The sequence below is a fragment of the Triticum dicoccoides genome, chromosome 2A (genome assembly GCF_002162155.2).
Source record: "Triticum dicoccoides isolate Atlit2015 ecotype Zavitan chromosome 2A, WEW_v2.0, whole genome shotgun sequence".
NCBI classification, from domain to species: Eukaryota; Viridiplantae; Streptophyta; class Magnoliopsida; order Poales; family Poaceae; genus Triticum; species Triticum dicoccoides.
The window spans coordinates 719,132,788-719,139,363 of NC_041382.1; the positions used below are offsets into that span (position 1 = coordinate 719,132,788).

Sequence of the window (6,576 nt, forward strand, 5' to 3'; positions counted from 1 at the left end):
AGTTTGAATTTAATTCAAACTTGAATTATTTTTACTTCCTTTAAAAATCTCCAAACCAATTTTGTTAAATAGAGAACATTTTCAGGATCATGAGTATATTTTTACATTTCTCTAGTTCCTCTCCTTTTCCCCTGCTATTTCCTTTTTGTATTTCTGTCTGAAGAAATAGAAAAGAAAAGAGAGCAGCAGCAGCAGAGACCCCAGCCCAGTCCCCGCGGCCCATCCTTTCCCCCAGCACCGGCGCATCCCTCTCCCAAGGCCTAGGCCCAGCCCCCTTATCTACTGAGCCGACCTCCCAAGGCCCAGCTCTAACCCTAGCGCTACCTAGCCCGATCCCCATCTCCCTCGCAACCCCCATCTCCCCGATCCCCTCGTCCTCTCCTTCGTCTCCTTCCCCTGCTCCCGCTGCCACCCACTCACACCATCGTGCACGCCTACCGATCCGGCGTCCTGCTACCTCCTCCGCCTCGATCCGGTGCCGCCGGAGGCCACCCGCGTTGCCCAGGCGCCAGCTTCTCCTTCCACCTCGCCTCTCTGCAACCCCCGCGGATGCCATCTTCCAGCGTCGCCGGATGCCATCCAGGGAACCCATGGCGCTGTCGTCTCAAGGCCAAGCCGCCAGCGGGATCCTGCGTGCCTCCGCCCGGATCGGCCCGCGCGTCCGCTCCCGCCGCCTCAAGCTTCGCCTGCATCCCCGTTGCTCCTCCTCATGCCTCGTTCTGGTATCATCCATGACATCCGACGACCACGACGACCACAGGAGCCAACCTCCGCCATCTTCCTGGTCAAGTTGACGCCAGGGCCGACCCCAAGGCACTCCACTACTCCTCTCGCCTTGAGCCCCTACCACTGACCACCACCTTCGTCTTCTGCTGCTGCTTCACCGGTGAGCACAGGCCTCCGCCGCGTTGCCTTGCCTTCTCCTCCCGGCTTCGTCCGTGTCCCGCTCAACCCTGTGGACGTCAAGTACCTCTACGATGGCCCTGTACGTCTAGGAGTGTGTACCTCCACAACCACTGGTTATGCCAAGATCGACTATGCCGGTTCACCAAGTACCCCACCGGCAAGACCGACGCCCGAACGATTTCATACCAAAACGACAAGTCCTCTCCGAACCGTGTATGACTACCGTCGCAAGAGCGAGACCGGCAAGTCCGGAGACCCCAAGTACCCCGACAACCCCAAACGGATTCGGATTCGTCAAGTTCCTCTTCGACACTATGTATTACTACCGCCGCCTGAACTTCTACGAAATGTGTATCACTACTGTTGTCGAAGACCCGTGTAACGGAACCATCAAGTTCGACTACCTCCGTGTGTACCACTACTTCCACGACGATATGAGTACAACTACCGTCGACGTGTACGAGTACTATGTGAAAGTGTACCCGACGACCCCGTAGACCTATGTTGCACCAAGTACCCCCTCGTTGACCCGAACATCTACGGAAACTCGTCCAAGATAAACATGTACTACTACCGTCGCCGATATCGCGAGAACATCTACCATCAACCCTAGAGCATGCGAGTAAAACTACCATCGAGGACCGATAGTACCACTACTTCCTCTACTTCCCTCGACGAACCCGAACCATCCCGATTGCACGCTTCGAAGGTATAACCGCCGAGATGATGACCCGCGGAACGAATGCATGTTGTGTGATGTTTGAGTTGCACCCTATGTTTGCACCGTGTCCTAGTTGTCACTTGCTCGGTCCTCCTCGTTTGCCGCTAACCTGTGGGGACCCGGTTACCGGGACCACCGCACCATCTTTTGCACGCTCCCGTCACACTTCCTTTGCACCGGTATCTCCATGAGCTACCGGAACCGGAATGTTGTCGTGGCAACATTTCCATTGTCGTTGCCGTGGCACCCTTTTCGTTTCTGCCACGATGACAAAAATGCTTCATATCATGCTCATGTCAACTTTTTCATAAAATTTGCATAAACTTGCACGTGTCATTCGCATCATGATGATAACATTTAAAATGTTTAAAATTGTTGTTTGCATTAAATTGCTAAATGCATATGGGGATTTACCGGAATTGTTGTTTGTGATTTCAGGCCTCATTTAAACTTGCCTAAATGTTTAGTTTACTTATGATCCACCTCTTGCCATGTTTAAACAACATTTAATTTTGTTGAGTAGTTTAAACAGGAGAGAACTAAATAATTGATGTGGTGTTTCGTCAATATGCAACTCGTTGCATATTGAGCCCCACTTAACTTGTAGTATGGTTTGTGAACTTTGCCATGCCATGCCTATTTAAACCGGACATGCATCATACTTGGTTGTGCATCATGCCATGTTTATGTGATGGTTGTTTACTATGTTGCTTGCTTATTTTTGGGTTGCTTCTCTCGTTAGCTTCGGTTTCGTTCCGGAGTTGTGAGGATCCATTCGACTATGTCCGTTTGTCTTCTTCGTGGACTCGTTCTTCTTCCTTGCGGGATCTCAGGCAAGATGACCATACCCTCGAAATCACTTCTATCTTTGCTTGCTAGTTGCTCGCTCTATTGCTATGCCGCGACACCTACCACTTGCTATATCATGTCTCCCATATTGCCATGTCAAGCCTCTAACCCACCTTTCCTAGCAAACCGTTGTTTGGCTATGTTACCGCTTTGCTCAGCCCCTCTTATAGCGTTGCTAGTTGCAGGTGAAGATGGAATTTGTTCCTTGTTGGAACATGATTATTGTTGGGATATCATTATTATATTTTGTTTATTTTAATGCATCTATATACTTGGTAAAGGGTTGAAGGCTTGGCCTTATGCCTGGTGTTTTGTTCCACTCTTGCCACCCTAGTTTCCGTCATACCGGTGTTATGTTCCTTGATTTTGCGTTCCTTACGCGGTTGGGTGTTATGGGAACCCCTAGACAGTTTGCTTTGAATAAAACTCCTCCAGCAAGGCCCAACCTTGGTTTTACCATTTTCCTACCTACCACCATATACCTTCCCTTGGGTTCTGCAGACTCAAGGGTCATCTTTATTTTAAGCCCCCCCCCCCTGGACCAGTGCTCCTCTGAGTGTTGGTCCGAACTAGAGTCCTTTACAGCGCAACCTCAGGGAAACTCGAGGTTTGGTTTTAGTTGTACGGAGCGCTCATCCGGTGTGCCCTGAGAACGAGATACGTGCGACTCCAATCGGGTTTGTCAGCACATCGGGCGGCTTTGCTGGTCTTGTTTTACCATTGTCGAAATGTCTTGTAACCGGGATTCCGAGTCTGGTCGGGTCTTCCTGGGAGAAGGAATATCCTTCGTTGACCGTGAGAGCTTGTGATGGGTTAAGTTGGGACACCCCTGCAGGGTTTTGAACTTTTGAAAGCTGTGCCCGCGGTTATGGGCAGATGGGAATTTGTTAGTATACAGTTGTAGAGAACTTGACTCTTAACTTAATTAAAATGAATCAACCGCGTGTGTAGCCGTGATGGTCTCTTTCCGGCGGAGTCCGGGAAGTGAACACGGTTTTGGAGTTATGTTTGAACGTAAGTAGTTTCATGATCACTTCTAGCTTCATGACTGTTGCATTGCTTCTCTTCTCGCTCTTATTTGCGTAAGGTAGCCACCATATATGCTTAGTGCTTGCTGCAACTCCACCTCATTACCTTATCCTACCTATAAGCTTAAATAGTCTTGATCTCGCGGGTGTGAGATTGTTGAGTCCTCGTGGCTCACAGATACTTCCAAACAGTTGCAGGTGCCAATGATGACAGTGCAGGTGACGCAACCCAGCTCAAGTGGGAGCTCAATGAAGACCTTGGTCGTTATTTTGTTTTGTTTCCTTTTGATCAGCAGTGGAGCCCAGTTGGGATGATTGGGGATCTAGCATTTGGGGTTTTCTTCTTTTCTTTGGTTCCGTAGTCGGACCTTGATTGTATTCTGGATGATGTATGTTTAACTTTATTTGTGTGAAGTGGTGACTGTAAGCCAACTCTTTACCCCTTTCTTATTCAGTACATGGGATTGTGTGAAGATTACCCCTCTTGCGACAAACCTACCATGCGGCTATGCCTCTAAGTCGTGCCCCGACACGTGGGAGATATAGCCGCATTGTGGGTGTTACAGCATCCCTCCTCGACAACATCTAGCATCCATCTACCCTTAGATATAGCCATGTCATCTCCCGCCGTCGCTCCTATACCCACCATCCATGGTCAGGTAACAAAGAAGCTCACCAGGACGAACTACGTCATCTGGCGCGCCCAGATCACGCCCCAGCTCACTAGCACTGACCTTTTTGGCTACGTCGACGGATCCACCAAAGAACTAGAGAAGTTCCTCGTCACCAAGGACAAAGATGGCAAGGAAGAAGCTGTCCCGAACCCTCTACATCAAGTATCGGTAAGGGAAGATCAGCAGGTACTTGGCCATCTATTGATCAATCGTTCTTGAGAAGTTCTTGTCTAGGTGACCTCGATCCGTAAGGCACATGAGCTCTAGGCTGTTGTGGCGAGCATGTTCTCGTCTCAGTCCCGATCTCGCATCAACAACATCAGAATCGCCCTCTCCAACGCGCAGAAGGTCACGCAAGCGGTGGACACCTACTTCGCCCACATCCGCTCCCTCGTCGACGAGCTGGCAGCTACCGGCAAGCCACTGGATGATGACGAGGTCATCTCCTACATCCTGGCAGGACTGGATATGGAGTACCAGCCACTGGTGTCGGCTCTTGATGCTCGCAAGGAACCGGTCACGATCGATAATCTGTTCGCTCAAGTAAGTAACTTTGATCAGCGCATTGCGCTATTCCATGGTGTCGGCAACAACGCCAGGTGTCGTGGGAGTAGGTCTGACAATAATATAGGGGTGTGTAAGAGGAGGCAAGATCCTATCTACAGCGAGATTGTGCACGCAAGGTTTACGAGTTCAGGCCCTTCTTGGAGGAAGTAATAGCCCTACATCTCAGTGCCTAGAGGCTGGTCGACTGGATTATGTGAGAGAGCTATAGGGGGTGCGAACCCTTGTGCCAGAGGAGGGGGTAGCTTATATAGAGTGCGCCAGGACCTCAGCCATCCCACGCTACACGAGGTTCAATGTACATTAAGACAGGACATTACTGGTAACGTCAGCTATAAAGAGCTATAGATGATCTTTAATACTACAGACTGAATGCCTGACCGTTGCCAGCTTGAGTGACTTTAGGCCTTCTGTATTCTGAGTGGTTTCTTGTATGGTCGAGTGACTTCATTCTAGGTCGAATGGAATTGGGGTTATCGAGTGAGGTTTGAGGTCGAGTGGATTGCATCCCTTGGTGATCTCAGTCAGTTTCTTCTGTTGTATCTTGAATGTCCTTGACTGTAGGGCAGTGTCCTTGGGTAAGGAATCTAGGTTAGGCCTATGACCCTACCCTAGGTACATGTCATCGTCATTAGCCCCCGAATGGACTGAGGTCCGAGTGAAGAAAGAGCTAAAGTTGATTCCAACCCGATTCCCTACTGCAAAGGTATCTCATATGAGTCTGTGAATCATGTTGAAGCTTCGATCTTATTTCAGTCGCCTCGATCGATTCAGAGGTCGCCGAGTGAACTCGACTGATAGTCCTCAAGTGTTGATATGGAATGAAATCTTCGGCGCGATTGGTTACTCTGTGGTTTCCAGATCTCACCTGATTCGAAATTTCGGGGAAGCACGCAGGACAGGGTGCGCCGCAGTAAATGGAGTGGATAAACGCCTCGATCTTCATGCCGCCTTTTCCGCCACGTATCGGGAGAGCGCCTACTGCAGGATATGATTGGATCGCTCAGGCCCACTCGTTAGCCACTTGGAAGTGGCCTCATAAATAGCGTCCGGACCGAGGCAAAGCACAGTGCGCTCCAATCGTCCCCTTTCTCCCCCTACTTCTCTACCACACTCTCCACCCTCTTCGCCGTCTCTGTTCACCTGCGAGCACTCCGTCGCCATGGGCAAGGACAAGATGGCGGCCCTGGAGCGCAAAAGGCGGCGGCGGTGAAGGGCAAGAAGACGAGTCGGGGATCGTCGTCAAGGTCCGATCTGCCGCCTGGTTGGATCCAGGGGGACTGGATCCGCTCCGCGATCCAGAAGGAGCACTTGGAGGACGTGGCCAATGGAGGCCTGATCGCCCATGGATCTTGGAGGCTGTCGGGGAACGAGACCGAGCCTCAGCCACAGGAGGGTGAGTGTGTTCTCCTTGCTACCCACGTCGACCGCGGTTTCAGTCTGCCTCCTCATCCTTTTTTCCAGGGATTCTTGAACTTTTTTGGTGCCCAACTTCATCATTTCTCCCCCAACACAATCACATACCTCGCCGCCTATATTTATTTGTGTGAAAACTTCTTGGGCTGTCGACCGCATTGGGGCTTGTTCAAGTACATCTTTACTTGCCATTCTCAGTCTGTGAAGAAGGCAAATCTGATTGATGAGAAGACACACATGATCCAAATGTGCGGGGGTTTAGGGATTCGGACTAGGGTTAGAAGCACTTTTCCAGCCATGACCCTTCTCGACTCAGTTAGAGGGTGGCAGTCGACCTGGTTCTACTGCCGAGACATTCCGACTCTCGGTCAGTCGACCGGCCTTCCCCCCTTCACCATGGACCGAGTCAGCCAACCCT

At 50.6% G+C, this 6,576-nt stretch overlaps 1 pseudogene; it reads left to right on the forward strand.

The window, feature by feature from the left end:
• Positions 1 to 4,598: 4,598 nt before the first annotated feature.
• Positions 4,599 to 4,737, forward strand: LOC119359955 (annotated as a pseudogene).
• The last annotated feature ends 1,839 nt before the right edge of the window (positions 4,738 to 6,576 follow it).